Source organism: Pleurodeles waltl, chromosome 1_2 (genome assembly GCF_031143425.1).
Source record: "Pleurodeles waltl isolate 20211129_DDA chromosome 1_2, aPleWal1.hap1.20221129, whole genome shotgun sequence".
Classification (NCBI taxonomy): Eukaryota; Metazoa; Chordata; class Amphibia; order Caudata; family Salamandridae; genus Pleurodeles; species Pleurodeles waltl.
The window spans coordinates 758,481,859-758,508,456 of NC_090437.1; the positions used below are offsets into that span (position 1 = coordinate 758,481,859).

Below are 26,598 nucleotides of genomic sequence, written 5' to 3' on the forward strand. Positions count from 1 at the left end.
CTTTTGTTCTGATTGGGCACAACCAGATGATGCGTTTGAAGCGTAGTGCTTTTTGATGCCATTTTTTTTATTCAATCATTAAAAAATCATAACTCCAGTTCTACTTATTGGATTTTTGCTGTTTTGATGTAATTTTAATTATTAATATTTATTCTAATTTGTTTTTAATTCGACTCGGTATCAGTGTGACATTCACCAGAATGGAATGGAATGGAATGAAAGCATGATTTAGAATATAGGAGTTTACAGGTACACAGAGAGGAAAACAGATATTTGATTTACATGTCTATCTGTGTCCTATTCATTGGTAGGTATCTAGGATGAGGAAGAATCTACAACCGGAAACAAGGCAGGGGATAAGCAATCCAAAGAAGACAGTGCAGAGGCCAATACTGTAGCACAATAACACACTTGGAATGCGTCATGTGCATTCCACAGATGAGGGGAAGAGTGGCCCCTGCACCAACCATGGCATGGCCTTGGGCAGAGCAGGGGCCCCTCTGTGGCCCCCTGTACTTCCTTTCTGACAACCATTTCATGGTGAGTGAACTGCCATGAAAAGCTTGGCAGAAAGGGACTCGTGATCAACATGACTGCATTGAACTCAGCGCTGACGTGGCTGACCACGAGTCTGACCACATCAGCCCATCGAGAACCATTTTCCTATGACGATGGCCTCCTGGTTGTCCAATTGCCAAGGTCATAACGTGGCAGTTGGACTGCCCAGAGTGCAGCAGTCTGACTGTAAGGCTGGTGGTCTCAAGACCGCCAGTCTCGTAATGAGGCACCTAGTTTTGGTGTGTCATTGGCTGCAGGAATTTTTCAAGACTTCATTTGACGCATCACACAGCCTGTAGGAAATACATTAAATTATAACAATAACACTATTTTGCAGAACTACACAGAAGGAGCATGATAGAGCTCTCACACAAGTTTCTCAATTAATCAGTGATGCAGGTTTGACTTTGAATGCAGACAAGTATGAATTCAACATGAAAAAACTGAAATTCTTTGGCTAGATCTTTTCTGATGGAGGTATGACACCTGGCCCTGCACAATTACATGCTTTGGCAAATGCTGACCCTCCTCAAGATGTTTTAAAGGTACGTTCTTGCCTTGGAATCCCCAGATACATACAAGACATTGTTAGTGCTCCATTACAAGAGTTGATGAAGAAAAAGGTTTCTTTTCAACGGTCACAAGAATATGGGAAAATTTCAAGAAAATCAATCTTACCAATCAAAATGCTATGGAAAAGGGTATACTTTAATAGGAAACTTCATACAGAGGTCATGGTTGATGCTAGCCAAGTTGGGTTAAAAGCTATTCTTGTACAGCATAGTGGATGACAAAATGCTCAATGGCATATTGTGGCCTATGCTAGTAGAGATTTATCTCAAACAGAATGTGCTTATTCAAACCTGAGAAAGAACGTTTGGCTGTGGTATGGGATTTGGAACATTTCCATGTAATCCTCTATGGTAATGCAAAAGTCAAGATGTCTCTTCACATTGAACAATGAGGATTAATATTGCAAGAGTATGATTGTACAAGAGCGCATCATCCAGGAAAGGATCATAATCCTGCTGGCTACTTTTTAAGAGTGCCTATACAAGGTCAAGGTACTCCACCTAAGACGGCTGAGGCCTACATTAGTTTTATTGTCAAGTCAAGTACACCAGCTGCTATATCGTTAGCCCAGATTGTTAGTGCCACGAGGCATGATAGTGACCTGCTGAATTTAAAAGACATATTTACACTTCAGTCATGGAACAAACACATTAAACTTCTCCATAATGATTTGAATATAAAAAATGTCAAATATGAATTGTCCATAATTCAGGAAGGAATTGTATTGCAAGGGTAGAGGATCTTGATTCCGTAGAGTCTGCAACAGAAAGTGATTTAAGTGGTTCACAAAGGACATCATGGTATTGCTGCCACAAAGAGAGCTCTCCGAGACAGAGTTTTATTCACATACATAGATAAAAGAGTTGAAAAGGAACTCAAGGCCTGTCATATATCTAGTTGCCTGTCAACCAAGGTTACTCAACATACTCTGAACATGTCGGAACTCCCTTAACATGCTTGGGAGAGAATAACCATTGATTTATTGGGTCCACTTGATAATGGACATAATTTTCCTTTGGTTGAAGATCACTCCTCCAGGACCCACAAACAAGTAATCATAAAACTTGATGTCATCTTTGCGACATCGGGCATACCAGCCATTGTAAAGTCTGACAATGGTCTACCATTCCACAGTGAAGAATTTTAAAAATTTCTGGAGCATCTGAACATAAAGCATCAAAAGATCACACCTTTATGGCCACAGGCCAATTAACTTGTTGAGCGTTTTATGAGTACACTAAAGAAAGCAGGGAAGTGTGCAACTCTTGGGAAGCTCAATGTCAAAACAGTATTGAATTCTACTTTATGAGCTTATTGGTCGACACCCCATTCAACCACAGGTGAAAGTCCTGCGACTGATGCTGGGGAGAGCAATGACAACCAAGATACCTGAATGGGCTACCAAAAGAGATAAAAGTGAAAACATGATTCATACAAGGGACTTCGCTAACAAGCAGAAAAAGAAAATTAATGAAGACAAGATGTGACATGCAAAAAACATCTCATTAAGAAAAGGAGACTTGGTGATCACTCGACAAATGTTCAAAAGAAAATCTGATGATCCTTATGATGTTGAGCCTTTCCAAGTTGTCTCTACCAAGAGACACATGTTGACTGCCCAGAGCCCTCAGAAGCCTATTACAAAAGGGTCTTCTCACTTTCGGCCTGTGTTTCATCTGTCTTCAACTCAAATTGGTGAAGGAAAGACTCACTAGGTCTTCAGAGTCACTGTTGCTTACTCTTTACCATCCTTGGCAATCTCTGACACTGAAGATAACAGTCTACAGCTTCCAGCAACTAGACTGGGTCAAAAGATCAAAGTGGCAAGAAGATTGAGTGAAGAAATATATTTGTACATATATATAATTTTACTGAAAAAACAAAGTTTACAGGGATGTTACAGTGAGATACTGAATTTACTCACACAAAACCACAGAAATTCAGCAGTTTTAGTTACCAGGCCTAACTATAACTTACACTCCCGCAATGCACTGCTTATTACCTCACATACTACATCACTCATGACATGGCCATTGACATCAGTGATAACATCTGATGAACACTGAAAAACACACATGGGCACTATTCTAAAATCCAAAAAGTTAAAAGATAAAAATGTCCATAGACGAGAATAAACATCAAACCGTGGTAATATGTAAAATTTTGTCCATGCTTTAAACACACCACCTATGATCATAACTTTGAATGCTCAATCCCTGTTATGGTCCCTTTTTGGAATTTTCTTCTAAATTCATGGTAGGCGTTTTAAGCCCTTTGCGGTGTCATCTCCTAAAACAATCTGAAAAACGTTTGTCCCATCCGAGCTTTCCTCTAGATGGTTGGCACTAGTGGGATACCAAAAAGGCATCAAGATACTGACAAACTTTCTGGCATTATCATCATACTAAATGCCCATGTCTCTAGGTGTCAAGTACATGATTTCACCTGATTTTGCAGCCTCTTGTAGTTTTTGGGGAGAGCAGAACATTTTTCATTTAACCCTTCTAGTACCTCACCTACCACAAGTTCTTTTAGTGCATCAAATTTACACAAGACAGCAGCTTCGAAACAATGCTGAAGGCCTGCTACACTCCTAGACTAAACTTTTGGATGCTGAAGCCAAGGTCGAATTAAGAGCAAATCTGAGAATAGTATGTATGCGTTGGAGCCAAAGCAAACGGTTGGGAACTCAAAGGATCACCATCTGCTTTCTTTGTACTCTAGCCCCGAGCTGTAATATCGCATACCAGCAAGGGGAAGAATGGCAGCAGTAAGTGGGAGTAATTGGGTGTGGCCGGCCACCGGATAAAGGACGCAGACAGGCAGGGCAGCAGCTTCCACTATACTGAACAACACATCTGGGACCGGCCCCGATCATTTGCTTCACACGAGCACAGCACAAGAGAACACAAGCGCCATGTATGAGGCGGCCTTACTGCACCTCAGGGGGACCCTATTTTGAGTGCCATAACAAAGGCCCCCTCAGCACTTTACCCTGTCCTGAGAGCTCCTGAGTGAGTTTGCAGGGAGGGCCCTCCATGTACTTTGCGGGTGGAGGCTCACGTTTCATTACACCACTGCCTGTTCCGCTGTGAACAACCCAATAAATGTGCAATTACAGCTTTTTTCCTCAGAACGCACAAAAGGTCACAGGCTTTGCACAGTGTGATCCTGGTCAGAAGCAAATGAAGTGATTGTTTCTTTTTACTTCGCATGAGAAGCACAACTTTGAAAGCATTGACAGTTTACCCTTTCGTAGCTGCTAAGTTTTCAGATTTCTTAAGTGTGACATACCCATCATTCAGCTGTGCACAAAACTGACATTCCACTGTGAAATGTGTTGCACTTCTAGTGACGCTTCTCAGACAAAACCAAGCATTGATACCCATGTAAAGAAATAAATATCACAAATTACTGACTTTTGAGAAATTGATAACTATGAACAGCTTTGAAACTGTTGTAAAACGCCTGAAATAGAAATTTATTACACAAGGCAAGTGAATTTACAACTCCCTAGCAAGCCTCGAAAAACTTTTAAAATATTTCCAGACCGGCAGACCGAGCAACTTTTAATTATCTGCTGGACCCTTGAAGTGGAAGCCATATTTGTATTTATTTAGTGTCAAAAATGACTTGTGAACATTAAGAGAAGGCAATGCAGTTTAGTTTCTTTAAAAAAAAATAGGGCACATGAAGAATGAGAGGCTTAATTTGCCATTTTGCTTACTAAAGGACAACTATTTTAGCCCATCCGAGACATCTGCAAATAAGGTTCAAGTAAACCAAATATTCTCATCAGCACATTTAAAAGTTGTCATTTCTTTTCTCTGGGTGTCAGCAGTTCTGAAGTAACCAATGTCTCACAAAAACAGAAGCCTTTCTCTGCAACAGTACTGTGCTAAAACAGGCCAAGAGTCAATCAGAAAAAGATTACACTTGCAAACTGCATTTTGTGAACAAAGTATCTCACTATGTGACTTACTGTGAAGTAGTTTTATGACTAAAAAGTGGAACATTGCGCACTGCAGTCATGAAGTGATCAGGAACGCCTTAAATGGGATTTGTATCTAAGATCCCAACACCCTATCCCTCTCCTTGCACACCTCAGCCTTACTTCTGCAATGGAAACAAAACCCAAATCATAAAGCAATTAAAGGCTGGTATGTGTGCCTGATCTACCAACTGTACTGCACTGCTTTAAGTTATTTAATGTTTTTGCAGTTTTACATTGCTCAAACTCCAGCCGAAGGTATTGGAGCGCTTTAAATAAGCTACAGTTACCTTACACAAGGACACATTCTTTTATTTTCCAGACACAAAGTGATTTGCTGGGAATCAAATAATGTTTAGACGATGCAGAGATTGTCACTGTTAGAAATGGGGTCTTTGGTTGGAAATCAGGTTACCCCCCGTCCAAGCAAGGACCCTCACTCTAGTCAGGGTAAAAGAGAATCACCCTCAGCTAACCCACGCTCACCCACTTGGTAGCTTGGCACGAGCAGTAGGCTTAACTTCAGAGTGCGAGGTGTAAAGTATTTGTACAAACACACACAGTAACTTAATGAAAACACTACAAAATGACAACACAGGTTTAGAAAAATAGAAAATATTTATCTAAACAAAACAAGACCAAAACGAAAACAATTCACAATACACAAGTCAAGTTATCAATTAAAAATCAAATAGAGTCTTCATCTAATTTTAAACACAAAGCTAACGCTTTTAGCAGGGAAATGTACCTGGGTGCTTCAAAAATAAACTCGCACAGGTGAGGGTGCAACAAAAAGGGCTTGCGATGCGTCGATTTCACTCACAAGCGAGACCGTGCATCGTTTCTTCATCAGTCAAGTCGGCGTTCGGCGTTTCTTGTCTCCACAGGAGAGCGATGCGCCGATTCGAACCGCACTCTTGAGTCCGGGGCCGGCATTGCATCGTTTTTATACGCCTAGCGATGTTTGTGTCAGAAATCCTGCTGCACGATGATCTCAAAAGCACGCACCGCGGGTTGCGATCTCACCAGCCTCCGTTAGCGATGCTGTGCGGCGTTTCTCCAGCCGCAGGCATTAATCTTCTGGTCGCGTTGCAGGCGAGTGTCTATCTTCAGCCGTGAATCCGGCGGTGCATACATTTTTCAGCCGCAGATCGGAGTCGCATCGATCTTTTCCCTGCACGTCGATCGTGCGTGGATTTCTCACTCTCGGCCTGCCAGCTTCTCCTTTCAGGGTCCCAGGAACTGGATGGGCAACACTGGGCAGAGTATGAGTCTCAGCAGAGGCCCCATTTGCTGGCAGAGAGACGTCTTTGCTGTCCGAGACTTCAAACAACAGGAGGCAATCTCTAATTCAAGCCCTTGGAGAGTTCTTCACAAGAAGGAAGGCACACAAAGTCCAGTCTTTGTCCTGTAGTACAGGCAGAAGCAGCAACTACAGGATAGCTCCACAAGCACAGTCACAGGCAGGGCAGCTCTTCTTCCTCAGCTCTTCAGCTCCTCTCCAGGCAGAGGTTCCTCTTGGTTTCCAGAAGTGTTCTAAAGTCTGTGGTTTTGGGTGCCCTTCTTAAGCCCATTTTGCCCTTTGAAGTAGGCTTACTTCGAAGAAAAGTCTCTCTTGTTTGTGAAATCCTGCCTTGCCTAGGCCAGGCACCAGACACACACCAGGGGGTTCGAGACTGCATTGTGTGAGGGCAGGCACAGCCCTTTCAGGTGTGAGTGACCACTCCTCCCCTCCCTCCTAGCACAGATAGCTCATCAGAAAATGCAGACTACACCCCATCTCCTTTTGTGTCACTGTCTAGTGAGAGGTGCAACCAGCCCAACTGTCAAATTGACCCAGACAGGGAATTCACAAACAGGCAGTGTCACAGAAATGGTTTAAGCAAGAAAATGCTCGCTTTCAAAAAGTGGCATTTTCAAACACACAATCTTAAAATCAACTTTACTAAAAGATGTATTTTTAAATTGTGAACTCAGAGACCCCAAACTCCAAATGTCTATCTGCTCCCAAATGGAATCTACACTTTAATCAGATTTAGAGGTAGCCCCCGTGTTAACCTATGAGAGGGACAGGCCTTGCAACAGTGAAAAATTAACTTAGCAGTATTTCACTGTCAGGACATATAAAACACACTAGCATATGTCCTACCTTGACCATACACTACACCCTACCCTTGGGGCTACCTAGGGCCTACCTTAGGGGTGTCTTACATGTAGGAAAAGGGAAAGTTTAGGCTTGGCAAGTGCGTACACTTGCCAAGTCGAATTTACAGTTTAAAACTGTACACACAGACACTGCAGTGGCAGGTCTGAGCCTTTTGTACAGAGCTACTAATGTGAGTGGCAGAACCAGTGCTGCAGGTCCACTAGTAGCTTTTGATTTACAGGCCCTGGGCACCTCTAGTGCACTGTACTAGGCACCTATCAATAAATCAAATATGCCAATCACGGATGAACATATTACATACACATTTTGTTTAGGAACACTTACACTTTAGCACTGGATATTAGTGGTAAAGTGCTCAGAGTAACAAAAACAGCAAAAACAGAGTCCAACACACATCAACAACCTGGGAAACAGAGGCAAAAGTTAAGGGAGACCACGCCAAGGATGAAAAGTCTCCCAGTCACCAATATAAAAGTGAAGAACTCAAAAGTGGCAGGGCATTATGTATCACAATCAGAGGCACTGAAATAATGACAGAGACACGGCTAATGTGCAATCCCTAATTTGCCGGTTTATAATTGGCCTTGTGTGAAATCATTAATTCAGGATGGCATTAACATTGCCACTTACTAGTGCTGGGTAAAAATGTGACAGTGTGAATCTTTAGGGCAGGCTGGTGTGGCAAAGGCTGGGAATTAGAAAGAGGTGATCAATAATATAGTAGAATAATATTGTGAATAATTCACATTATAATACTGGCAATATGTTTTTGCTGGTTACAGCAGCAGACACTGCCAGACGTTCTCCTCTTGCCACACACTCTTGGGTGCCACTGTCTCCATCAGATAGGAGCCCTGTCAGAACTCTCACAACAATCTGGAAACCATGGGATTTTAAAAGGAGTCGACAGAGGCCACTGGTGCAGTAGCTGGAGTGATGCCTGGCAAGCAAAAATGAAGCTGTCCCTGCCTGCTTAAATGTGGCAGGCGCCTTGTTGGAGAAACAATAACAGGAAAAGTACTGGCTCAAACACATCTGGGCTCATGAGGACACACTCTGCATGCAGGGTTGGACATTTTTTGTGGTATTTACAAAAACCTTTATCATGAATTTGCCCACAATGGGAATGTGCTTCACTACAGCAGAGTTACTCATTTGGGCTATAGGTCATGTCTGTCTCTATTTAATCAAAATTGATTGGCAGTGCAAGTGACAGCACACTCTGCTAATTTGGTGCAGCCTTTGCTCCTAGAGCACCTCAGGAGGTCAGGGAACACTATAACTTGTGCAGGGCTGCCCTTTTGAAGATGCCCACTAACAGTGTCTAATTTTGGCTCAGTCCCAATCCCAAGATGTTTGCCAGCAATTCCTGGATGCCAGTGTGAGCTCTGCATGAGATCTCCCTGGATCCACAGACCTAGATTTGCAAATTTGGATTTCATTTAATTCTTCTAACTACTGAATGGAATTACACCAAATAACAAATAGAATAATCGGTGGACCAAAAGCTAATTTTCTGCCAAATCTGGTGTAATTCTATCCAGCAATTTGGGCTGTAGTCATTTTCGAAACTCCTATGGGAATTGACATAGGAAAAACACCTTTTTTACTACACCCTTTCTGTCGGCCCCCACTTGACGGATCACCCCAAAACTTTCCATGCACAAGATGAATCGGCACACTTTTTTTGGGGGGGGGGGAGGAATGTTGTGGCACCAAAGATATATGCAAGTCAAAAAATGCTTTTTCTCTACATGGCCCCAACGAGTACCTACTGGTAAGGTGTTTCATATATATATATATATATATATATATATATATATATATATATATATTGTTTAGATGTAAATCAACCATCTTTATTCCTCTGCGGGTACCTGTGAACTCCAACATTCTAAACAATATATATATATATATATATATATATATATATATATATATATTGTTTAGAATGTTGGAGTTCACAGGTACCCGCAGAGGAATAAAGATGGTTGATTTACAGCTCTGTGTGTGGTGTAGTCATTGGTGGGTACCCAGGCTGGTAAAAATGCCACACCACCCTCCATCGTGGTCAGCCTTCAAACCTACTCTTGTTCTGATTGGGCACAACCAGATGATGCGTTTGAAGCGTAGTGCTTTTTGATGAAATTGTTTGTGTTCAATCATTAAAAATTCGTAACTACAGTTCTACTTAATGGATTTTTGCTATTTTGATGTAATTCTATTTATTAATTAACGAATTGTTATAAATTTGTTTGGGACCTTACTTGTGTTGTGTTTTGAGTCTGTTTGAGTACTGCATGAATACTGTATGCTATGCCTCTCAGTTAAGCCAGTCTACTCTGAGTCATATCTTACAGGGGTTTGAAAGCAGGTTAATTTAGTCACTTTAAGGGTTCACCCTTACAAGGATTATGGTTATTATTTGAGGCGGGTACTCACTCCCTCAATTAATAGCCCAATTATTTACAATGTCCATTTCTATTCTCAAGTGTAAGTATTCAGGGAAGGAAGGTATTTTCAGCACATCTCGTCCTCAAATCTGACATATGTATAGTAAAATCACATATATGCTTAAGGTGTGGGGTACATCTAGTCAACAAAGAAACAAAGGCCATATGAAGGCAGCCATAAAACACTCACTACCAGCCCACAGTAGAGCCTTTGAAGGGCCAAGGCTTTATTACCGCTACATTTCAATAGTTGATGCCACTAATTACCAACTAGAAGAGCATATTAGGAGACACTTTAAAGAAAGACCATTTTAAATCATCCTTTTTCCAAGTTGGCAGCAGAAACATCTGATTATATTTTGCTTAAGATTTTGCAGTGGCAATGTGCTTCTGCCTAATCTTCAAAGAACTTGTTGGAAAGTGGATTGTTAGTAATGGCAGGTAGGTACCTACACTTAGTAAAAGGCCACAATCTCACATGTGATCCAGTCAAGGTCTCAATAAATGAATCCTTGCTCAACCCTTGGTTGCTTGGCCCACAAGCAGTTACTCTTTACTTAGGAAGCAAGTGTGTTAAGTGTTTGATATCAACAGAACAATAAATAGCCCAAGTCGGATACACTGAGCAGGAGGCATCAGTCAACAGTTTACCTTCAGACTAAGGGGGATATTATGAACATGGCGGTCTGGACCGCCATATCGGTGGTGGCAGTCCAGATTGCCATATAATGATGCAGGCTAAACCCCACGGTGGAAAACACCACCAGCGATAAGCCTGGCTGTAGCGGTGTTTTCCCATCTGCCAGGGTAGCGCTGCCCTCCGGATAATGATACCCATTTCTCCAGTCTTTCCCTGGAGGTTTACACCGCCAGGGAAAGACTGGTGGAATGGGTGTCTTGGCATGGGCAGTGCAGGGGCCCTCGTGCAGTGCCCCGTCGCGCAGGTCACTGCCTGATTTACGGGTAGTGATCTGCAGGAGAGGTGCTGCTGCACCCACCGCACACCAACATTGGCAGCAGCTCCATTTGGACCCGCCATCAATGTTAAGGCCTTGTTCCCAGCTAATCCGGCAGCCGGAAACACTGTCTCCGCCCGCAGGCCAAGCAGGGAAAACATTATACGGCCGGTGGGGGCCTTCACGCTGGTGGTCTTCTGTTGACCGCCAGCGCTGATCTTGGTGGTTTTTACCACCGAGATCATAATGAGGGCCTTAGTCTTTCTTCTGGAGCTTTTTCTCTTGTAATTGATTAGGGTTCCACTTCTGGCTGGCATGTGATGCAACAATGGCGGCTTGGATCAGCAAAAATCCAAGGCAACTTCTGGAGGTCTTATTGCCGGGGAAAAGCTCTGGAGGTCCAGTGGGATGACCCTGAAATTTAGACCGGGTCATGGTTCGACGTCACCGGCTTAACTCTCATTAAAGAGTCAGGCACCTTATGACGTTTTTTTTACAAAGTTGCTCCAAACTTCTGTATCTTCTTCCAGAATTCCTTTTTGGGGTATTGCAGTGTCCACAAACTTCAAGGTTTCACAAGCTTTGAGTTGCTTCTTGGGAGTTGGCACCAAAACTCCCAGAATGCACCTGGTCAGAATTCCCAAAAGGCCACTTGACGCTAGTCAGCTGGGCTCTTTCTGCAGGACTTGATCCTGGCGACTCTTGGTAGCTCCTTTCCATCTGTTGCTTCCAGGGAGTCCACCCCTGGCTCTTCAGAAATAAGGCAAAGTCTTTTGGGTGGTGAAGCCCAGAGTGTGCAGCTGGTGCTGTCCTTTTGGGTGCAGACCTTCAGGAGCAGTCTTTCTTCTTCAGTCTTTCTTCCAACAGGGATCTTAGTTGCTGGGCAGCTCTTCCATATCCAGGCTCCTGGGATGGCAAGCAAGGGGGCATCACTGACCAATGGGGTGCGTGGTACCACCCTTTGGGGTGACCACTTCCTGCGAAGGGTGAAAAAAAACAGTCCTAGAAAGCACTATTCCTTAAAAAATCCAAGATGGAGAAAGTCTCTTCTGGGAGGTTAGATCTGGCTGAGACCACCCACTGGTGTGGCTACATTTCCCTAACACAATACCTTCAGCCCCTCTCCTGATATAATTACATGAGCTCCTATCTGGCATTCCCTCTTTTGAAGACCAGTTTGGCCACCCTACCCCTTTCTGCTCTGCCATCATCTACAGCACTTCTCCACTCACCAGATGCTTCCTTTGTTACAGCCTAGGCTACTTCATACCTCATTAAGGTAGCTTGACTCAGGCTGCCAGAGGCTGATCAATCAGGAAAGATCACTACAGGGCTGACTTAGGTAACTTTTAGAACAAGTTCTAAAAATCACTGGCAAGTTGTTGCATTTTTATTCAAATTATTAACTTGGTATCTTACATGACACATTTAGCTCTTTCCTATTAGAAATATGACTTTATTTTAACATAAAGCATTCTGTAGCACAAATAGAAAGAGGAAAGCGCCATTACTGATTGGTTATGTGCAGGAAGGTGTCCCTTTCTGCACAATAAACAATCAAGCTTGCAACGCAGGCACCCTTGTACCACAGTACAAGGGTGCCTGCTTTGGCACTTGTCAACAATTTGTGTACAAGTACAGAGGACAACAAAAGGATTGCACCATATCTGATAGATACAGCACATTCCTGCCCATTTGTTTGGAAGCAGGGAGGCACAGCAAAAAGTCTTTTGGCGCTGTCCTGTGTCAAAACTTAGTAAATGAGGCCCCCCCATGGCAAACCAGGCTGAGGAGGCTCCATCTCAGCATAATACAAGGGGTACCCTGCAAAGCATATATTTGCAATTTGAGGGTTCCATCAGGATCGGGGACACAAAATTTGTTAAAAAGCTAAAACTACATCAAAGCTTAATGAGACAAAGGAAAAACAACAATAATTGCACAGATCGAAATTATGTTCAGGGGTGTTTATACTTAAGGTATGTGTCAAACCTAGGGATGGGATGTTCTTTATTCTTATGATTACCCTTATTGTGCTCCATAAATCGCAACTGCCCAGCCAAAGAAAATGGCCATTACTACTTATTCCTACACTTTCAAAGAATAAAGTGTCCCAGTCCATATTCAAACATGTGACCTGCAAGTTGCATGCAGTTACCTAAGGCAGAGTTGCATGCAGTTACCTACAGCAGTTACCTACAGCAGATCTTTAAGCATCTGAGTACCTTTCCTATTTTGTCTGAGTCATTGTTGGAAAGTTATCTTTTTGCCCTGTTCACCCGAATTTTTGCTGCTGACTGGTGCGGATGGTAACTCACTCTGACTGTGCCCTGGACTCTGTTAGCCAGACACTATGTCTTGTTAAAACACACACATGTAGTAGAGTACACTAGATATTAGGGTACCCTTCCAATTGGCCTGACAGACCCTGTAAGTCCCTAGTATATAATAAGGAAAGGGGGTACAATCTACCTATGAGTCCCTGGTATATAATAGGACATGGAGATGAGATGCTCCGCCAAATGTTTGCACGTGCATGTGTGCCCTGATGTGTGCTTTCCATCTTTTTAAACACAGGCCTGCCTTGCAGTCTGCCTTTACAAGTTAAATCCTTACCATTTGCATGACAGCCCCTATAAGTCCCTAGCAGATAATAGGGCAAGGGGAGACGACTATCTATAAGACCCTAATACATAATAGGGCAAGGACGTAGAAGCTCAGCAGAACTGCTTGGGGTTTTCTGTCATGTTTAAATGCAGCCCTACGCTGCAGAATGCTTTTAAATGGAAATAGTGTCCCAATATGACTTTTGTGCTATGGGCACTTTAAAAGTGATAATCTATCTTATTTCCACATAATAGGTATCCCCAGGGTCTCCCCTAGTTGTCCCAGGGGTGGGGGGGGTCATGTAACTGTATGCATGGTCCCTATAAAAGATCGTTAATAGACCCTGGTGAAGGAAAAATACTACTCATTTCATGTTCCTCCATTTAGATACTGGGCACCACAGACTAACTTTGCAATATTATATTTTATTGTAAATTTAGGAGGAGAAAGTAAATGTAGATAAGTCATTTAAGGACTTCAAGATTTGTTTTGATTAATCTAGCAATTTACTATTGGTGAATTTATCATACATTGCACAGAAAAGAAGCTATAAGGCTTTTCTTTCTGAAGGTCCCCTCTAATTGGTCAGTGCTAACAGGATTAGCAGAGCTGCTTGATTAAGTGATAAGTGAATGTCAAGGGGAGAGGCTATGTAGTGAATGGCAGCTCTTGGGCTACACAGGAATGCCAGAGCAGGGAAGGGGAATACAACACACACCCTCAAAGAAGAGCAAGACAGACAGGGAATGCCAGGTAACCTAACCCCCACCTTCTGGATCCTTCTGTCATATACCAGGCTTCAGGAAGGAATTTGCAGATGCTAGGCAAAGGAAAGCTATGGGAATGAGCCACACAGCAGACTGGTTTAGTCAGCTCTGACTGCTCTGCTGATATTTCAACCATCATGGATTTTGGAAGAGTGGTGCTTTTTGGGACAGGAATGTGCCACACTTTGGAGGAAACTGTCATGCATCTGGGTGTCACCCTGCATTCTAATGGTCAGGGGTGCCCCCCCTTCTTGATGCCCAGGAGCTGGGAATAAATATGGGAGAGGTACATAGTCTCTCGGATCCGCTGCCTGAAACTACAAGAGGAACATGGACTGCCCTGCTGTAATCTGGATCTGCACCCTTGGCCTGCACTTCTGAGTGAACTGTGCCTGCTGCACCATCTGGTCCTACAGCCCTGGGGATGGAACCTTGCTTCAGAAAGGACTCAGGAGTGGGATCCCTCTAGCTCCAGATTAACAGAGCCTTACCTGCAACACCTCTAGAAAGAGTCCCCAGCCTAGAGTGCATGCAGTTGACTTTTAAGGGTTTGGCCGGGTACATTGTGGGAATTGTGGTCCAAATACGCAAGGACCATCCAGGAGATTCCAGACCCTTGGATATGTGTTTTGGACCCTTAGAACCTGCAAAGAGGACTTCAGGAAACATCTCCTGAGGTTTGGAAACGTTTGGAGAATTGTGGTTACGTTGGTGCTTTGTTTTTCTAAGCACTAGAAAATGTTTATTCTTTAAAGATGCATATCTCTGGTTCCCTACATTGGATTTTTGTTGTTTTGGTGTCTATGTACTCATACAAATATAACCTATTTTTATAAATTGGTGTGGGATTTGTATTGTTTGTTGCGTTGTTTCTCACTTATCTACTGTATTGATGTTTTTGAATGCTTTACACTCTTATCCAATAATTTAGGCCTGCCTTCTCGGTTATAGCTACCAAGGGTTGAGCAAGGGGCTAATTAACGGATACCTTTACTGAACTTATATTTGGTTAGTGGCCTTATTGCCAGGGGTAGGTTCATAATTTCCACTGCCAATAACCCACTTTCCAACAGTCATCATGCAAAAAATCAGGCAAGTCACATGCTATTTGGGTGGAGATTTTTGAATCTTCTGTGAACATCTTTCACTAACACCTTTGCCCAGAATCATCAGGTAGTAGTTCATAGTACGAATCTGAGCATTGGAATCTAAATTAAACACCTATATACACAGAGTGTTGTATGAAAAAGCTGAAGATTTGAGGTCTTTTTTAAGGGCAGGATGAAAATAAAGAACTAGGAGTCCATTTAAAGTGATGCCATAAAGTGGCAGATTCACCATTCTACTAATCTTATTACTACCCTCCCCCACCCCCTCGCTTCGAGGTGGAAGAACTGCTGGGTTTCTGCTGGCAGACCCTCAGCTGGCTCTCTAGTCCTGCAAGTCTGGTCACCACTGAACATACTAAAAAATTGGTATGCAGTTTTGTACAAAATATATTAGTATTATTGTTATTATTAGTATTACTATTATTATAATAATAATTATTATTATTATTATTCGCCTTAAGCCCCAGTAACCATTTTTTGGTGCAGTCGTTTGTAGAGAGGCTAGCTACGTGACTGTACAAAAGCTAAAATCATTTAACATCATCAGTGCTTTCAATCTCCAATGTGCGCTGGTTGAAATGGAAAGATTACGTTTCACAAAACCTCTGTGTATTCCGATATACATTATCTCAATATACCTGAGTTTATAAAAAAAATACTTGTAATCAATTTGTAAAAAAATATTTAATTACTGTTTAGAAAACTATACCACACCTAATGAAAAGCTCTGTTAAAATCCCATTTGATCGTAGAACGATTATTAATGCTATTAACATAATATATTGTGCAGTTTACAATGTAAACATGCGTATGATAGAATGCATCCATTGCTTGTCTCACGTTTTCTGTACCTTGACATGTTGAGATGGCTTCTTCTTGGCCTCTACGATAGTTGTCAGCTTTGTTGCTACACTGTTAATTTTGAACACTTTCTTGCAATTAAAAATGATATTATATACAGCATTAAAAATCATCTGAGCATGAAAGCTGAGTTAAATAGGTTCAATAAAAAAATTGGCGAGCAATGAACATGTCTTCCTGCGGCTTTAAAATGCATAGATCACTGCATCTGAAAATGTTGTCGAATCTAGGTGGTAAAGGAAAATGCGACTATTCCAAGTGATCCTCATAAATCATAGTGATAGCAAATTAATACAAATCTACTGGAAGATTATTTTGTATGGTTAAATGTGTCATATATGGATGACATATATGGATGAGTTAAACCATAAACTTAATTTTAGATATTCTTTGCGGTTGCCTCCAAAACTCTGTTTACATTGCTGTCATTCATCTAAGTTTTATATATTTTTACATTTATTACTTACAAACTTATATTTTATTATATAATCCCCGACTTTGAAACAAGACTAAAGGCTGTATTTGTAAATCCAAAATGTCCTATATCACTTATTACTCCATAGCATTCGTTTACTGCTCATTAAGGGAAATTGAACAGTTAAGTGTGAACCACTAAAGGGTATTTGCATATGGTCTGATACACAGACAGCATTAGTGCAAAGGTTTTAAAATGAGAACAGTATGAGATCAAGAGAAGGTCGTGAAAGTTTCAAATCTGGCCAAAAAAACACCACCATTAATATTCTGGTGGTACAGAAGCATTAAGATAAAATAAAAAAACAATTAACGTACAGCAAAGTGAGCAAGTGTCTGTATTAACAAAATGGGGTGCGCTAATGAGAGGAATAATATCAGCGACACAAAGAGTGCCACAGGAGTCCATGCCTTAAAATGATCAAACACACATATCCCAACATCAGTGATCACTGTTCATTTTGGAAGGATGAGAAATAAAAGGGGGAAACAAGAGGCTAACGCAAAAGCTTCATTATAGGCATGTTAGCAAAGAAAGTCTAAGGTTTGCAAGTTCACAAGTAAAGAGAATGAACCGTGGAGCCCTGCAGGGATATCAAACCAGGTAACAAGTCAGACGGCATTATCTGTATAGCAGGAGCTCCAAAGCTAAGGCTATTATCTGTAATGTACTACTGTGCATCAGGATCATTGCAGGGCACAGTCACCAAAGTGAATTGTATAAATCAGCTGTAATGCTACGACATCATTCTGCGTGTTCTAGAGAGGTGATAGTGAAGTGTCTGAAAGATGTTATTCACTCTTGCTTTAACACTAAACATATTGTAAGCAGGAATCCACTTCTTAGTGAAGCTCCCAAGCAATTTGGAGCATTTGAATACAATTATGTGCAAATAGACCAACCACATTCAAGGAAATTAGTCTCTACTTCAATTCAGTGTTGCCTACTACTGATTATACTACTGAATATCGACACCAACAATATTGTGGTTCAACAATATTGAGTACAGAATATTGAAGGCTAAAATATGGAAAGGTTAGTACATATAGGGAAGTATACATTTAATTTTACTAACTCCACATCTACTCACTTTTAAGATATTTATACCTTCTAGGTACATATATGTAGAGTTAGGTATAGAAAATCTAGACCTATTTGTTTAAAAAAAATATATATTTTGTCCTAGATAATCTGTCCCATTGATGTTGTGGGTTTGATATTAAGGATGCACCCTGTATTACCTCTTTGTCCATCTTCCTCATCCCAGTCATTGTAAATAGAGTCCAATCTCATCTAACAGACACTTATTACTTACCTAAGTTAATATTATTAGTAAACATGAAAACTAAACAACTTCCACACAGGTCCTCTGTACGTTCTCATGAAAGGGTGAAAGCAGCATCAGTACTGTAAGCAACTGGGTTATTGGTTGAGGGGTAAAACCATTCTCAAGCAATTATCACAATCTTTGTCAGAGTGAACCACAAAAATTCACTAAGTTAACTTGAGTTTACCCTCTGATAGCTTGGCACAAAAGATGTCAGGCTTAACATAGAAACAAAGTGAAAAGTATTTATGCAGCACACAAACAGTAGTGAAGTGAAAACACAACACAAGTGATATCCTACATCAATTTATTAAAATAGAGTAAAATTTAATAAATAAAATGAGACAAAAATAACAACATTCCAATCGGTAGAAGAGAGATATGCAACGTAAAGAAATTGAGCAAAAATAGTGCGAAGAAGTGGAGCATGCTAACTGTGGGTATCTGGATTGATAGACCAGGGCAAAGTCATAAGATTAGACCTACCACAATGGAATGCAAGCCAGATATAGGGAAAAGATTAGTCCCACTGAAAGAAGTATAGTTTCAAAGTCCGGCGCACAGAGTTCAAATCTTAAAGATTTCACAGAAGGAGTTCAAATGATGCCAGCCATGAATTTAGGACCTGGGGAGGCATTTTTTGGGGATCGGCAACTCATTCCAGCAGGGGCCAGCAAGGTCCATGCAGTTCGAATTGCAGGTTCGGGCAGGTCCAGGTAGGGACAATTGCAGAAGGTGAACTGGGCAGTTACATGGAGGCCTTGCAAGCTTGTTGTATCCCTATATCTCCGAACAGGCAGACAGCCAACTCACCTTTGGAGACAATCAGGTTAGCCTGGGATGAAGGGATCATGCCCCGCCTTCCTTCCCAAAGACCAGGGAAGTACTCAAGCAGCAATGCAGTCCTTTGAAGGACAAGGCAGGGTTCAAGCAACAAGGCAGTCCTCTGGAAGACAAGGGTGACCTCAAGCAACAGGTCAGTCCTCTGAAGAAGTAGTAATGTCCTCTGAAGAACAAGGCAGGCCTCAAGCAGCAGGGTGGACCTCTGAAGAAAAAAGCAGGCTTCAAGCAGTCCTTTTTCTATAATGTCCACTGGTCCAGGTGTCTCCTGAAGAGTGGCTCAGGAGGTCCAGTATTTATACCTGGCGCCACCCTTTGGAGTGAGGGAAACATCTGGTCCACCCCCACATCTGGTTCTTGAAAGTTCCTGCCTTTCCCAGCCTAGGTTCCAGGTAGTCTAGGTTGACAATAGGCTGATGTCAAGTTCCTTTGTGAGTGTGCTGGAGGAAGTCCTTTGAACTAAGTGGGAAAGGGAACAGCTCCGGCTTTCCTATCCTAACAGGATAGTTCTCTCCCAGGTTCACTGAGCCCAATACACATACCTGAAGAATGAGCAATTACCATGCCCAGGAAGCTAGTAATTCCTAGGAGGAGTCCGAAATTTGACGGCAGGAAAATGCCAACTTTCTAAAAGGGCATTTTTTAAAACTGGAATCTAAAATCTGACTTTACCATTAATGAGGATTTTAAATTACAATTTATCTGAGTCCAAACCTAATATTTGTATCTGCTACTCATCAACAGTTAGCAATTGTTGAATCCAATAAGGTAACCAGATGTTGTCCTATGAGAGAGGTAGGCCTTAAAGTGGCAAAAAATGAATTGTCAAGTGTATCACTACCAGGACATGTAAACTTTATAAACCCGTCCTATTTTTTATATACAATGACCCAACCCTATGGGCTGTGTAGGCCCTTTTTAGGGGTGGTGTATATCTAGTATCCTTATATTAAATTACATTTTCATATTCTGTCTAAAGTTTGTTTAGGAATTATGTTTGCTTTATGCGATCAGATCTCTTTGGGGGGGTGATAGCCATATATATAATACTATGTTATTTATCCATTTTATGTATTTATTCTTTTATGTGGACCTCTCTTGAGTTCTGTATCATAATAAACTTGAAACTGAAACTAGTAAAAAGAAAAGGCTTAAGCTGGCAAAAAGGTTTATTTTACCAGGATGAATTGGCAGTTTAAAACGTCACTGAAGAGGACTATGGCAGACCTGCGACATGATTTAAAAATATACTTTTAGTGAGTGGCACAATGGGTGCTGCTGGCCACTAGCAGCATATAACCTACAGGCTCTGCGTACCTGTGGTGCCACATATGAGGGACTCACAAGTAGATTGAATGTACCAATCTGGTGTAAGTCAGTTGTACCATGTTTTAGAGGCAAAGCATAAGTGCTTTAGCACTGGTTAACAATGGTATAGTGCACAGAGTCCTTTATTTAATGACATCAAAATACACTGTGGCCAGGGTTGGGGGTATGCACCTAGGCTTTATGGATTTGGAATCTGGTTTTGATCTGGTAAATAGAACAAGTTAAGGTTCAAGATATTCACTCTTAGTGTGGACCCTGACATCGTAAATTTCTTCCCCCATTACAATGTGGTTGGGTTACCCAGGAAACCTCAGAATCTGGGTAACAATCGGTATAGACAACAAAAATCCTGTTGGTAGTTAATCACAATTGCGACCACAAAATTAATTAAAGGTCAACCAGAAGCATTCATCAATAGCAACATTGGGAAACAGAAAATACAACCAGAGCTAATAATTCCTGCACAATGAATGCATTTTAGCAAAAGTACATGAAATTGTTGTAAGCAAAAAAGACTCTTGGTTGCTCCATATAGTGAAAACAATGTGACTACAATGCTTGTGCAAAGTGAATCAGTAAAAGATAAAGTGACTGTACATATACAATTAATACAACTAAGCAGTGCTATAGCAGCCTGCAGACTGTCTCTCCAAGATGTAATGAACAAATCCTCAACCAAAAAGGCATCTACAAATGTCTTAGGAATCCAGGGGGGTATTTGATTCCTCATGTAAGAGGATCCATTTAAGGAAATTTCAAATTTAAATACAGCTTCTAAAGATCTGTCCAGATATTAGACTCTCTGCTAAACTGGCTTCTAAACCGATTAGAGACTTGCTGCCCATGTATAAAGCCACATGGTCACTGGTTGCAACTTATGGGGCAGAATTAATAGTCTATACCTAGCTAAAGGAATTGCAAATGGTGAAAAGTGCTTTTTACACCACTTACTTTTAGTCCCGAAGAATACTTCATCTTTTATATGACATGCGGAACTGGGAATTGGGAGTATGAATAATTATATGAAGCTCCACCCTTTGTGGTTGTGGCCTTGAATTTGGCCAAAACAAGAGGCTTCTTGTCTGATTGTGTCTGATTGTTTGTCTTTGACCTAAATCCATCGTTTCCATTGGTTAAACTATGTGAAGGAGGGTTTGTAATCACAGCTTCCTTTGAACTCATTTAGACTGAATTTGGTTCATCCACTAGTCACTTTTCCTGACACTAGCCTTCGGAAGAATCTGTTAAGTGGTCCTTGTAACATCTCAGAACAATTTACCCTCCATTTTGCTTTATTCTTTTCTTTTTTTATATTTCCCAGTAGAAAGCTCTTGTTACCAGTACTACGTTCTCTTGATTTTAAACCTCACAGATTTACATTTCTAATTTGCAGGAATTTAGTACGGAATGTATCTGTTTTACAGTGGTGAAATGTATTAAACATTCACTTAGTATATGAAACTTCATGACGTTATACTTTGGAATATATAATACTGAGTGACCTAAATATTTTGAAGAGTAGCCTGAATCTTATCTATTATTTTATGGCTACATAGTGAATTTTAAACATTCCTCTGAAAAAGTGTGCCATGCTTTTGATGAAATATATGGTTTTTACTGTTGTATGATTCATGAACAGGGTGGCTGAATAAAGAATTTTAGACTGATTGGCCTTCTTCAGTATTCCTCCCTAAAGTGCCTTCTGTTTCTCTTTATTTCCAAGAGTTTATTTTTCCCGTGTTTTTTACTCTTTATTGACAGAGTCAGAGATGCGCTTGTACACTTTGGATCTGCACTGTATCTTGTCCATTTATTGAAACAGGGCTGCTGATTTCCTTAATATGGCTCTTTTGTCAACTTCTCTGAATTTGTCAGCACAGAGTAAGTGGCTCATTTCTTCCACCCCTATTCGATGGATTGATTTGTGAGGTTTCTTTTGGGTCCATAACATTATGCGGGTCCCCCACGAGGTTCAGTTCAAGGACACTCAACCCAAGGGTGTTCTACATGCTGATCAGGCTTCAAGGAAGCCTCATTACGAGATATTGTAATTTTGTGATTTGACTATCTCCTCACATGTTTATTCCACGGTATTATAGGCAGATGAGAAGAGCTTTTTCAATGAATTTTGATTCTCATCTACTTCCAAAAAGTCATGAGAAACAGGAACAATCCAGTTTCTTGAAAGGGGCTTTCATTTTACCAAAAACGTGGGGCTTTAGTGGCTACCTTTAAAACCTTTCTCCTCTAATAGCATTATGATAAGTAAAAATCAATTAAGCAATGACTACATGGGTGAAGGGCAAATACCTCTACTGGTAGGTAAGATGTTACATAGTGATAAAGTGCAAAGCACATACATAATTGATTATATGTGTTGAATTTAGCTTATAGCACAGCAAGAAGAAGAGTGGATTCCTAATTGTGGTGCAGGGTTCTCAGTTAAATGTTGGTTTACGAAGTAAAGTTTATCAACTCATCAGGGTAGAAATCCATGCATTAAAGGATGATGGACCTTGGATCTAGTTGAGATTAATCAGGAGCTCCACATCAATTAGTCATCAAAATTTCAATAATTTTTCAGACAATGAGAGCTGGTTTGAGTTTAAAAGCTTTTTCATCAGTCGTTTTATTTGCTCACTCTTTGTTGAACTCAGCATAGAATATCATCAGTATCAATCAATAGTTAATAAATCATAATAATGAATCCATAAAAGAATAAATGTAGTAAGCACATTACATGCAGGAAAGAATCCCTATTCTAAGAATAGATGAGAAAAGCGCAAGAAAAAGGTGTCAGTCAGAACCCATAAATATAAAGCTTCAAAGTTAAATATCAATTATCAATCAAAGCTGAATTTCCCATAAAGAAAAGTTCATGAAACTCAGGATTGTCTCAGGGCAACATAGATTCGGGTAAAAGGCTGTGTGGCAAGGAATGAGGGGAGAGTCTTGTAAAATGTCAGAGCCTACTCTAGAAACATACAATAATGTAAAACATCATATCTAAATTTTTGCAACATGTTGCTTCTTCCTCTTGGCAGCTGATCAGCAATCGGTGTCTCTATGGAAACTGTAACATTTAGTCATCGTCTGACTGCAGAACCAATAATCCATAGACAACAATGTATTAGTGAATCATTTTCATCAAATTCTTTGTATAAATCCACAAGGGTTCTTGTCTTTCACTTTGCTTAAGAAAATTTCAGTTCATGGTTAAGCTTTTGCATCACTTTATTGAAGCAACTAATTGTAAAATCTTCCTATTTCAGTTGCAGTATCAATTGATAATGCAACATTTAGTGTAAAAATCCATTCAAGAACTAGAAGTTTATCTTACTTATAAAACAAAACTTGTTTTCAATAAGATTGGACAGAGTTATATCCGATAGGTTAGCCTGGCAAGCAGAAATGAATGATCAATGAGAGAGGAAGAGCAAAAGTGTGCAACATACAGAAACAGGTACATAGCTGAACAGGTTCTAGGTGTAAAAAGTTTATAGCAAATGTATTACCTAAATGAGGATGCAAGAAAAATCATCTGAAATGCGCATACCCTTAGTGAGATGCCATTCACATGTTTTCCACGCTTGAATTTTACCCTATAGGATATCCACCAGTCCACATTCACTGGCCCACTTTACAGTGAGCCATGACACCCTGAACCTCAAAGGCAGTTCAGGAATGCATGTGTACCTTCAGCCAATCTGATTGGTAGCTTTGCAGTCATTCAGAATAGCAACTGCTCAGGGATTGTTGTCAGACTTGTCAAACAGCAACCAGTCAAGAAGGTTGGCATAGTATGCTGTTCCAACCCCTCCTACTGCCTAACTATTGGACATCAGAATTGTATCATCAGAGTTGTGGTATCAGAAAGACTCTGGTGGCTCACGTTATGTTAAAATACACTGATGTCCATGAAAGAATGGGTCATCTGGCCCTGGGAACCAAGGACCCACCAAAGGCCCACAGGGCCCTCATCAATTGTCCATGCCCAGCTTCATGATTCCACTCATTGTTCTTTTCCTCCACCGATGATGGCTTCCAACCCCAAAATAACGGATGCTTCCAGAAATCCACATTTTTCATTCATGGGTGAAGGATTATAGTCTCTGCCCACCATGCCTGGTAAAGGAATAATACATCCCCTATTTTTGAGCAAAGAGTTAATCTATGAAAGTGCATAAAATAAAGAATGACACAAAACTTTCCATGTTGTAAATGGTGTTCACGTGTAGTATGTGGAACACTGATTGCGTGATATGCACATTAGTTGATAAAATATTATTCCTGAGGAAATGACAGTCCATTCCCAACTAAGGCATGGTTACGAGATGTCAGAATTAGGTGAGAGGATACCATGTGACCAGAAAAAATGCTTTTGTGTGGTATCCCACACATACATTTAGCTATCACCAGTATTTGTGTCCATAATGTGGACATACAGACCCCAACAATACCAGGCCAGACTTTGCCTGTTGAGCCTCCAATCTATGGCCAAATACACTTCATTTTAGCATATGTTCTGAGCAGGTTGCAGATGCAAACAGGGGAGCTGGAGCAGGATCGGTAGCCAGAGGTGGGGGAGGGAAGGGAGTCAGGCCACAGCACAGACTGCGGCATGGCAATGGCGAACTTTCCAATCTGCCCTCATGCCATGGAAGGTAGTCGGGACAGGGACAGAGGCTGTGCTTCACTTGCAGCCCTAACTTTGTGCCATTTTAATAGCTGAGTTTTCTAGCTGGTATAATCAAGTCTGGTGTTCCTGCATCTGGGAAAATTGGGGTCTGGTGTGGTACTTCCCGTGGACTCCGAAAGGGAGGCTTGGAAGAGAGGATCATGGGGTTAGACACACAGATAATGTACACTCTAGTGATTAACAGCATTGAAATTTGGGTTCCCTGTCCTGATGTTTGGAAGTGGGCTTGCTATGTTCATTGTTCAGCACTTATCTTCAAACTGGTAACCAATCATGAAGATAAAACTTTCAGAAATAAAGGCAGCACAAATGTAATGGCGACTAATTGTCAAATGTAAACATAGTGATCAACAGCAAAAGTTTTATACCATTTGTTAATTTCCAAAATCACTTTTCAGTGTTCTTCCACTACATCTATGAAAATCATATACTTCAAGGGAGAGGACTTTAGCTGACTTTGGCAAACCTTGAATGGAAGATGTTGATTTGGAAAAAGAATTATCATGATTTTCAATTTCCCTTAGATGCTTTCAGGAGCATGGTGCCTGTGATTGAAGCCCATCATCTGTTTTCCATTTGGTGAACAGGATGGGTTGCTATTAGGCCAGGAGTGATTCAAGGTCCTGCTGCACGCAACCTGAAAATTGAGAATTTTGTCAAAGCCATGGAACATGCCCAGTAGCGCCGAGCGTGACAAGAATACCAAAGGCGACCACCTCAGCGACAGCACATGCACATTTGATGCATGTTTGGTAACATGTAAGTCATTAAGACATTGTATGGGTTTATTCATAGCAGCATATGACTAGTGTCTATTAATGACATTGACTTGATATTCTACAGCAAGTAACATCCTTACCAGTGCCAGGATTGGCACAGATTTTGATGTAGCATTTGACACATTTCACAGATTCACAGCCAGCAAAATCCTTCCTCCTTGGAGCAGTTGCTGAAATCACAGTGCTGAACATACTCTTTCAGACTTGTCACAAGAAAGTAATTCAAGATACCAGTCTTTTGATCAGTAGAATGAAAAAGTTACCTTTCATAGCCAATTTTTTCAGGCAAGAAGAAGGCTATCAGACTCTCTTTCAGTTTTTTGTAGTATACACAAAAATCTTCATTGGATTGCAGGATGATATTCCTCACCTCTGATCCATCAGTCGGTACATCAAGCATTTTTTATTTGCAATGCCAAGAAAGTCTACAAAAATTATGAACGATATTATGCATGTCTACATCTGGAATGTTGGGTGAAATCATGCGTCTGTGCATGGAGCAACGGTATTATGCATGTCCATCTGGAGCTAAGGTTTTCAGATTCCAAAAGGTTGAACGAATTTGGTGGGATGTGAAGGACAAGAATTCTAACAACAGGAACATGAATGGGGAATATCTGAAATATACAGTAAACTTCCCTCTATTTTGATAGTCTGCTTGTCTTTATTGAAAGGCAACATTGCACACCAACTGGTTCAAGCATGAGCGAGGGCATGTGTTTAAGTAAAAATATGGTTGCAACATCCATGGGATAGTGATTCTCTTGTCACAATATAAAATGTTCAGAAAAGAACCAACTAATTCCAGAAGGGTGCACATGTATGAAGCCAAAGCTAGTTATATTGACAGAGAGGAAGTAAAATCAGGACATTAGTTAAATACATTGTGTTGTGTTTCTGTTTTCTACAGAAACCCTGCTTAATATAAAAAACAGAGAGCTGGTTATACAGAGAAATTTTAAAGGTATATCCTTTCACTGTTGAAGGTAAAAGCAGGAAGAAAATACAGCTCAGGAAGCTTTTTTATTGTTGCCTTTAGATATCCATTCCAATCTGCAACTGCCTATTACTTTCACTCTGTTTCAGCCTTTCCTTGCCTGTCATTCA

At 40.9% G+C, this 26,598-nt stretch overlaps 1 protein-coding gene and 1 pseudogene across 3 annotated transcripts in view; both read right to left on the reverse strand.

Annotated features, from left to right (window-relative positions):
* FSTL5 (follistatin like 5) overlaps window positions 1-26,598 on the reverse strand; it is a 2,922,734-nt gene that overhangs the window by 189,977 nt on the left and 2,706,159 nt on the right. The window lies entirely within an intron of this gene.
* Window positions 3,325-4,009, reverse strand: LOC138253089 (m-AAA protease-interacting protein 1, mitochondrial pseudogene; annotated as a pseudogene).